At 39.7% G+C, this 10,010-nt stretch overlaps 1 non-coding gene across 1 annotated transcript; it reads left to right on the top strand.

Annotated features, from left to right (window-relative positions):
* Positions 1 to 6,294: 6,294 nt before the first annotated feature.
* Positions 6,295 to 6,510, top strand: LOC118149087 (small nucleolar RNA U3). The gene has a single exon (XR_004736243.1). It is a non-coding gene; the product is annotated as a small nucleolar RNA U3 (small nucleolar RNA).
* Positions 6,511 to 10,010: the final 3,500 nt, after the last annotated feature.

Below are 10,010 nucleotides of genomic sequence, written 5' to 3'. Positions count from 1 at the left end.
GTACCTATTAATCAACCTCTTGAATGGGTCCAGTCTCCTTCCAATAAGGTTTCTCTGTCTACAAAATAGATTTTTCAGAGAGTCAGGTGTTCAAAGTCCTGCATTATTTTAGTTGGCCTTAGGAAGATAAATTATTTTGGCTCTGATGAATTCTGTAGCTGAAATACTGCATGGATTGGCAAAAAGCTCACAGCGTACACCTCCTGGAAGTGATATTTAATCACACACTTGGCTGTAGTGGTAATTCTGCTTGTAAATAAATAATTTCTGTAACCTCATTGCAGCAGATGAGCAGCAATGAAGTATGCAAGAAGGATATTTGATGACACAGACCATAGATGTCAGGATGAAGTCATGGAAGATTGGCTTACTCTTGGCCTTGGTCTTCTCTGTCCAAATCAGCACAGTGACCTTAACTACTTTCATCTTGCCTGCAGGCTTGGCCTCAAACACCATAGAGAAAGCTTTTTTACTGAGCATCCCATGTGTTGCCTCCCAACCCCACTGCCATTTCTTGCTTGTCCTGTGCTGTTGAGCCTGATTTATGGAATAATTACTGCTTTTGTATGTTTAGATTTGACCTTTCAGTATCTCTCATGCTTTTTCTGTCCATCAGCAACATTGTAAAATGTAGTTTTCCCTTTTCACTCACTTGGCCAGACTATGATCCTGGAAGGAAAAAGAACTCAACACAGAGATTCCTGCTGGCTTCAGAAAAGAGGTGGGGATCTATTTTCCACTCTCACAATTACAGGTAATCTTTCCTCCCTGAGGGAGAACTGGGTATGCTGGCTTGAGGTTATTAAATTAGGATGAAGCTGAAGGTGGAGTGTTGAGGCCAGGAGGAGGGGTACACTCTTACTTGGGAGTTCAATGCTGGCATGGCTGAGAGAGCATTTCAAGTCAGAGACTTGAGGAAGATGAAACAGACCAAAGTCATCGGAGATCAGACAGTAATATCCACAGCAGGGAATACACCAGAGGAGTCTTCACACCTTTACTGGCAGGAGAGACACAAGGCTTTGGTGAACAGGGTTACTTTGGGTTAACTGTTGAAAAGCACAGTCTCTATTCACAGAGACACAGAGTGAGACCAAACCCAGACTGCGAAGAATTGGAGTTTCCATTCTCAGACACAAAACTAACTCATTGGTCATTTATTTGCTTTTCTCCCAGCCACGTGATAACCAATTATTCCCCATTTCACATGACTGGATAGTAACTGTAGCATAAAGTTACGGAGAATAAAAAACAAAACAAAACAAAAACTAATAATATTCACATAGTCTGAGCCAACTTGACAACCCAGAACATCTCCTTCACGTCTCTCTCTCCACTCATAGATGAGGCTCTGCTTCAAAGTAGTTTTGAAAAGGTTTTCACTATAACTCTCTAAGTTTCAGTTTTATAATCAGTAGCATAGAGATCATAATGTCATTTAAGGTTGAAAGATAATGAACATAAAACATATTGGATGGCAAGGTACATGGTGCTCAGTAATGCCAGCCTTGGGAACTATCTCTAGACTCTCTCTCACCCTTACAGCTTGATCTGACAGATCCATCCTAGTGTCTCAGTCTGATGTTTTTTGAATGACAAACTCTGAAATTACAAAGCTCCTAGCAGAATCTTCTACAGGTACAATAGCATGTGTATCCTGCAAACTTTTTTAAACCTACTTGTATTTCTTCCTTTTTAATATGCTTAAAAACCTCACAAAAGGAAAGAAGCTTGGCTTCTCTTGATCTTTGGCCTTAGCCCAAGTTTGCAAGGTGCACAGCAGATCCATCCTCCCACATGAAACATTTGGGATCTCACAGGCCACGTGACATATCAGCGTGGTGATGATGACAGCATCTCATTTTGGTTCACAGTAGGAGGGAAAGAGGTTAGATCTGGGCAAGTTCCCAGAGAATTAGGCTTTTGGTTTCCTCTGATGGCTAAAGCCGGGAAAGTCAAAGTTTGGCCAAAGCAAAGTCAATGGAAATTGTCCTGTCTATGTATATTTGTTTGGGTAGTGTCATCCTAAATTTAACATCCACCCTATACCTGAGAACATGACTCATTTGGAAACAGGGTCTTTAAACATGTAATTTAGTTAACATCAGGTCATGTCGGTTTAGGGTAGGCCCAAATTCAGTCATGAGGAAACACACACAGAGAAAGAATGCCATGGGACAACACAGGCAGAGATTGGAGTGATGGCGTCCACAAGCCAAGGGACACCAAGCGTTGCTGGCAACCACCAGGAGCTAGGAAGAGGCAGGGAAGTTTTCTCCCCTAGAGCCTCAGGGGAAACAGGTCCTTGTCAACCACAGAAAATCTAGACTCCAGAACTGTGAGAGAGTGAATGCCTGCTAAGTCATCCACTTTTGGTAATTTCTTATACAGAAAAATAACAACAAGAAAACGAATATACTATTTTTAGGGGCAGGTCAAACGGTTGGGAACTAGAAACCCATGCAGAGTGAATGAAAATATCCAACAAATTTCAGTTGCCACTTATGATTCAAGAGCTTAGGTGAGATTTCTGTCAACATCTAGAAATAGAATGCTGAGTTGATCCTGACTCTGAGCAAGAATTAGAGGGTATCTGTGCAAAAGTAGGTGACTGAACATTTCAGTATGTGAGAAATGAAACAGGGAATGGACTGTAGAAAGGGTCAAGTCCTCACTGATGCTGAGGCGGGTCCCGATACTTTGAGACCCTTAGAAGAATGCCTCCTTAGAATCAAGAGTTTATTACCCTAAAAATGGCTAAAACATTCCATCTGTGATGTGAAGCTGACTGATTACAAAGAAATAGTAATGAAGATTGTCTAACTCTGATGATCAGGAAACAAATTGGTTTACCGTTCTCATAAGCATTTTGCCTTGTTATTACTTTTCTGGATGAGAAACAGCCCTTTAAAATAAAAATTGAGCTTCCCTCAACTACTGAAGGATATAACGTGACTGAATTATTAAAAGGCAAGTGTCACCAGAGTGAGCAAAGGACCAAGGGAAGTCATGTTGCACTAACACAGCTGGTGCTCTAGCTCTAAGTCTAATGTTATATTCAGCATTCAAAACATCTAGCTCTCTGTTCAAATATTTATAACACTTCCTGGTTGCTTTGAGGCTTTTAATAGGCCTGAATAAATCTGTAAGTATTGAAAATTTGTCATCAAATGGACTACCTGTAGATAACAAAAAACCCAAGTTGTATAGGGCTGTATCCATTTACTTCATTTTGGCTGAAGAAAAATATTGCAGTAATCTTTTCCTAGCATCACCAGTTTAAATGAGTTTGCCTCTTCATTTAATTAATCAGGGAATCCCTCTTTAATTATGTGATAAAATCCATTGCTAACATGAGCCTTCTGTTCACTCAGCAAAATGCTGGGAAGTCGTTTCATCCTTTCTTCTTAATTCTTCAGGTGCACTTTGCATTTTTAATTGCTGAAGACAGTAATTCAAGGTTAAGATTACAGACAGAAGACTTGGACCCCTAAACTTTCTTCTTACACCAATAAACACAAAATTAATCCTGCAGATAAGCAACATGTATAATGCAGTGTGTCTCAAATGTCATTCACTCATGGGCCACCTTCACCATTTCACAATTTTTGTCATAGTTGAGTAATATCTCTATAACTTTTTGCTTATTTTTAAATGTATTAAATCAACTCTTATTGCCTAAAAGCATTTAACTAGGAAAAAAACTATATATTGCCACCATAAAAGGAAACCCAGTGTCCTGGGCCAATAGTATATTGCAACTATAAAAATTAGTGAATAATTACTGAAATAAAAGTAGTAATATGTGAAAATAGAAAATGACTTCACATTTCTCTAATGTACGAGTGGCATCATTTTGGGAATAATGCCTACTATGGTTTGAAAACAGTTCCTTTGGTCCTGCCAAGTCTCCTGTTGAAATGTGACCCTAGTGTTGGAGGTAGGGCTTGTTGGGAAGTGTTTGAATTGTGAGGTTGGGTCCCTCATGAATAGCTTAGTGCCATTTGTGTGGAGTGAGTGAATTCTTACTCTTAGTTCCCGAGGGAATTGCTTGTTGAAAAGAGCTTGGAACTCTCTGCCTTTCTCTGCCTTCCTCCCTCTCTCACCATGTGACATATCAGCTCCCTTTCACTTTCTGCCATCAGTGGAAGCAACTCGAGACCATCAGAAGCAGATGCTGGCATCATGCTTCTTGTACAGCCTGCAGAACTGTGAGCCAAATAAACCTCTTTTCTTTATAAATTATCAAGCCTCAGGTATTCCTTTATAGCCATACAAACAAACATAGTGCCCAATTTTAAGGATCCCTGGACTGAAAGTAACAAGACCTTACTAGTTACCTGAACAATGAACAAATGACTTCCTACCTTCCCCACCTATAAGGCACAATTTTATCTATAAAATAGAGATTGAGTTAGAATCAGTTGAACACTTTCATCCCTCAACTCCCACCTCATGTCCATAACAGACATGTCTAATTCATCAGACCAGACTTTCCTGGATGAGAATGATGGACACTTCTCCACAGTCCTTTCCCTCCTCCTTCTCACCTTTGTCCTTTCATTAGCGTTCTTACTAGTCCTAACTCGGGAGAGAAAGATATCTTTCTTCAAACCCCTCTTGTCTTTCAGCTATTGCCCTATTTCTCTTTTCCCATCCCAAACAAGCTTGAATGAGTTTTCCTGTCTGCATTTGCTGTCTCCACTTGCTTACCTCATTCTTTAAACTAGTCCAATCCGGAGTCATCACTTACCACTGCATCTAAGCAGAACTGACTTTGATCATCAAAGATCCCCTTGCCTTAAACATAAATGAACATCTCTTATTCCTTATCTTACTTGGCCTCTCAGCAGCATTTTAACCCAACTGCCTTCTTGAAATAACTCTTTTCCCTCTGATTCCAGGATACTATGCTTTTCCTCACAACACTCTAGCAGCATGTACTGGTTATTTTTTTCTTGACCTCAGAGCCAGATTCATTTTCTGCCCTTCTCCAAGTTGATGGTGTTCTAGAAGGCTGATCCCTCTCTATGGACAGCATCAAGGGGGTCCCTTGCCACCTGACTTCCCATTGATTTGGCTGCTTTAAGGTAACTGCTTTCTGCTCCGGGGGAAGCCTAGAAGGGGTTGAGGTTCTCTACTAAGGCTGTGGCTCCTGCCCAGCATCCCTTTCCTGAAGCCACAGTCACATCTCAGCTCGGTCTACATTTTGGCAATCTCTCTCTCTTTTCCCTTGCTCTTTTGAAACGTAGTGTTGGCATATTTCTACCGCCCCCTCTCTTGCTATCACACTATCCATTGTTGGCTTCCCTAAACTCTTCTTTCACTAATCTCCCTAATTGCCTCATTTGCTTGTGCCATTTTTTGCTCCTAGAACTGTGATTATCTATTCTCTGTTTAGATTCCTGAACTTTGTTTACCAAGTGTCACATAAATGTGACACAAATGTATACTTTTATATTCTTAGAATTGTAAAATGATAAATGCTTCATTTCAAAGCTTGAAATATATTATTAAATTTGCTTCATGGTGCTATTTAATCCATGGATTAAACTGTGTGTTTCCAATAGATACAAAGGCAAATCAATAGTCTTGGCAAATTTAGTGTGGAATTCTTATTTTTAGGGTGGTATACAGGAATAGGCAAAAAATAGTCTCCCTAAAATATTGGTTCCTAATTTCTGAAATCTGTAAATGTTACCTTAAATTGAAAACGAGCATATGACAGATGTACCTTTCAGCCATAACTTAACTTCAGCATATATCCTGAGAATGACCCTGTATAACAGACACAGCTGACAGCAATAACTTAACCTGATATCCTTGGACTGACCCTATGGTCTAAAAAGAATGTGTGTGTGGAGTCCAGAGCTAAGGAATCTGGAAGTGTCCAACCCAGAGATTCATTCCTTATCTATGAGGAACATCAGAATCCCCATTCCATAGAACACGGGCCATACAGGGGACTGAAGCCCTTTGTTTTGAGTCAAAAGTTTGTGAGGCGTAGGCTGATACAAGAAAGGTGTTAAGTGATAATGCCATATAAACCATATGTTTTTCACAGTTGGTAGCTGTTCTTTTATCCAGCGCACTGACACTGAATCACCTGTATATAAAGGTTTATATCCAGGGTGATCCAGTATACACTCTGAAGTTTTACCTTCAGTAAAACTTCTATCTCATTCACTGGCTCTAGTTCTCTTCTTCAGCCTGTCAAGCATGGTGTCATTCCTACGGATGTCAGTAAGGGTCTGGCACAACAAAGGGTCTTTTCAGATGTGGTTAAGAATCTTGGAGACTATACTTTCAGGGATCATTTCTATAGTTTGTTACTAGAGAAGTTTCTCTGAATGTGTAGAGCACCCGAAATCATGAGGAAAAGGCATAGCATTCTCTCCTGAGCATGAAGCCAGTTTTTAGCGTTGCTTCGATGCAACTGCCTTCTGCCCTTGATGATCATTCTTCTCTCCTCCCTGGAGAGTAAGAGTAAGAGGATGCAGTCTGAGCGGTTTCCTAAAAGACAAACAAACAAACAAGAACCTTGAGATGAGGAGGTTATCCTGATGGGCCCTTAATACGATCAACAGTGTCCTTGTAAGATGGAGGAGAGGGAGATTTGGACCACAGACAGCAAAGGAGTTGGTGATATAACCTCAGAGTCAGAAATTGGAGGAGTGATGTGACCACAAACCAAGGAATGCTGGCAGCCACTAGAAGCTGGGAGATGTGAGAAATGAGTTCTCCTCTGGAACCTCAGGAGCGAATGTGGCCCTGTGACTACCTTGTGCTCAACCCAGTGACACTGATTTTGGACTTACAGCCTCCAGAACTGTGAGTGAATACATTTCTGTTGTTTTAAGTCATGAAGTTTGTGATTATTTGTTCTGGCAACCATAAGAAACTAATACAAAGGCCACATCTATAACTCGGACATACTTAAGGCCTTGGGCTCAACACTCTTCATCCATAAAAGGCACATATGAGTGTATGCAAATGTCTCATTTCACTGTAAAACATCAGTCCCTGTCTCAGCTGTGGGCAAAATGTGCTCATGCAATTTAAGAAAATGCACAAAGATTTCTGCATAAAAACATACATTTTATTTAAAAAAATAAGATTACAAATACAAGTTCATTTCTATTACATAATACAATATAGAAAGTCATATAGACAATATACAATAAAGACAAAAATAAAACCCATCACTTAGAGATAATCCCCATTTCTTAAGAATTTGGCATACATCCTTTCAAACTTCTTTCTGTGGCTATACACACACCCACATACACACATGCATGCCCTGATCACACTATATCATGGAAATTGGATCATGCTATCTAAGATGTTTTGTAGCTTGTCCTTTCTACTAGTATTTCCTGGCATTCCTTTCTAGTGAGTAAATATGTATATATCAACCTTTTTAATGACTTCATAATATTCTATCACATTGCTATATTGTAATTTATTTAATGATCATTTTCTTGGCATTCAGTTTCCAAAGTTTATATTTATAATCATCCTACCCATATATATCTCTGAACTTGCCTGAATATTTTTCTGATACAAATTGCTAGAAGAAAAATGCAAAACCAAATATAAACACATTTATAATGCTGACACATATTGCCAGACTGACATTCCAAAGTGTGTACCATTTTACACTACGAAAAAAAAAACAAAAAAAACAAACAAAACAGTGTAGTCTTGCCAATAGTTATTTAAGATTGAAGTTTTGTTGGTTGCAAAGGACAGAAAGCATGCTAACTAAAGGAGAAAGAGAAGTATTAAAAGGATACAGGTCCAGGCACAGTGGCTGGTACATGTAATATCAGCACTTTGGGAGGCTAAGGCAGGAGGATTGCTTGAGCTGAAGAGTTTGAGACCAGCTGAGGCAACCTGGTAAGATCCTGTATCTACAGAAAAATCTTTTTTAAAAAATTAACCAGATACGGTGGTGCCTGCCTGTAGTCCCAGCTACTTGGGGGAGTGTGTTAGGAGGATCACTGGGGTCTGAAAGGTCAAGGCTGCAGTGAGCCATTATTCGGCCACTTTACTCAAGCCTGGGCAACAGAAGCAGATCCTGTCTCAAAAAAGAAAATAATAAATAATAAATAATTTTAAAAGGATGCTGAAGTAGCTCATAGATACAAAGAAAGGGCTAAATGCCAACGCAGGGGCTAGAGGCATTCCAGAAAGTGATGCTGATCCATCTTCCTCCTATCTCTGTGATTTAAATTCCCAATTTAAACAGAATGGGATTGGAAGAGCTTGGTACAAGTGGCCTCTCCCTAGACCAATCATTGCTTCCTGAGCAGTGCAGTGCTGCATTTTGATTGGCCATTTCTAACCATAGCTTGCCGCAAAGAGAAAATTGCGTGTTTCCATAACTTACACATGAAAGAGAAGTCATTAGAGGGGTGCAAATTACTTTATGTTCAACCTTGAATTAATAGTAACAATAGCTGTAGAGAGTTTTTGAAAAGTTACCTCTCAAGGTGGAATACCTGAAGAGATGCAGAATGACATCAAGATTCCCGGAAACATCAGCAATAATGTGGAACCTGAACTCCAGTGAAAGTGGGCATTTCCCAGAGTCATACCTAATAGAGATTTTCCAAGCCACACTCTGCATTCTGTGTAGTCTGAGGTTTGTGGTCATGCTTATGTTATATACTGAGCAAACCCTGGGGACTAGAGACAAAGCCCCTCTTACAAACTCTTGCCATAAGAAATCATATTTCTTTCTAGATGGGCTTCATGCTAGACTTCATAGGGGATACAAATTTGGCACAAGCATTATTCTGGACCTCACCTCCATTATGAATAACCTCTTAATTCATAAGCCTCTATTCATCGTTCTTAACCTTCTTCAAGTATTTCATTACTTGGATGAAAAAGGCACATCAAATTTTACTAACCTCCCTCCCCTACTAAACCCGTCATTCTACATCAGTGAATACCAGTGCCACCTACTAAGTAGCATAAGCCCTAGATTTGGCCTTTTCTTCACTTCCACTTCCTGTCTGTCTCTGTCTAGATTCTGGTTAACAGTAATTGCTAACACAGTCTTAGCACTTACCATATGCTAAGACTTAGCCACTGTTCTATGCTTGTTAGAAACTAGTTTACTACTCACTACATCCTTAGAAAGTACTGTGATTCTCATGCCTGTTATCCTAGCATTTTGGGAGATGGAGGCGGGCCAATCACAGGGCCAGGAGTTCAAGAGCAGCCTGACCAACATGGTGAAACCCTGTCTCTACTAAAAATACAAAAATTAGCCAGTCATGGTGGCGCATGCCTGTAGTCCCAGCTACTCAGGAAGCTGAGGCAGGAGAATCACTTGAACCCGGGAGGTAGAGGTTGCAGTAAGATTGCACCATTGCACTGCAGCCTGGGCCACAGAGTGAGACTCCGTCTCAAAAAAAAAAAAAAAAAAAAAAAAGTACTATTATTATCTCAGTTGGACAGACCAGAGAACTGAGGCATAGAGAGGTTACACAGCATCCCTAGCCACAAAGCTAGTCAGTGGTGTAGCTGGAATGCAGCCTGGGAAACTAGAATCCATGCTTTTAACTGTTGGCATTTATGTCCTAAATATTTAGTGCATGTCTCCTCTTTTCTCCCTCTTTTCTTTGTTCATGTCCTTATCAAATCTCGCTTGAGTTATAACTTTATGTGATCGTTATGTGAATTTTCACATGTGATGAAATTTCATAAACCTATAGATACGTAAAGCCGGTAAATCTGAATACAGTCTGTAGTCTAGTTAATAGCATTGTTCCAATGTGAGTGGTGTTTACAATACATTATATTTCTGTACATTGTTACCATTAAAAGAAAGTAGTTTATGAGTATATAGGATTTTATTGATGCATTTTGCTATTTTTTATGAATCTATAATTATTTCAAAATAAAACATTAAAAAAATTAACTTGGGCTAATATAACAGCTTCCATGGGAGGCTTCCTGCTATTGTCTGTGCCCCGCCCACCAGTTCTTTTCCTCAT

The sequence above is a fragment of the Callithrix jacchus genome, chromosome 17, assembly GCF_049354715.1.
Source record: "Callithrix jacchus isolate 240 chromosome 17, calJac240_pri, whole genome shotgun sequence".
Taxonomy (NCBI): Eukaryota; Metazoa; Chordata; class Mammalia; order Primates; family Cebidae; genus Callithrix; species Callithrix jacchus.
Note: the sequence above shows the minus strand (reverse complement) of the source record. Positions and strands in the feature narration are given on the sequence as shown.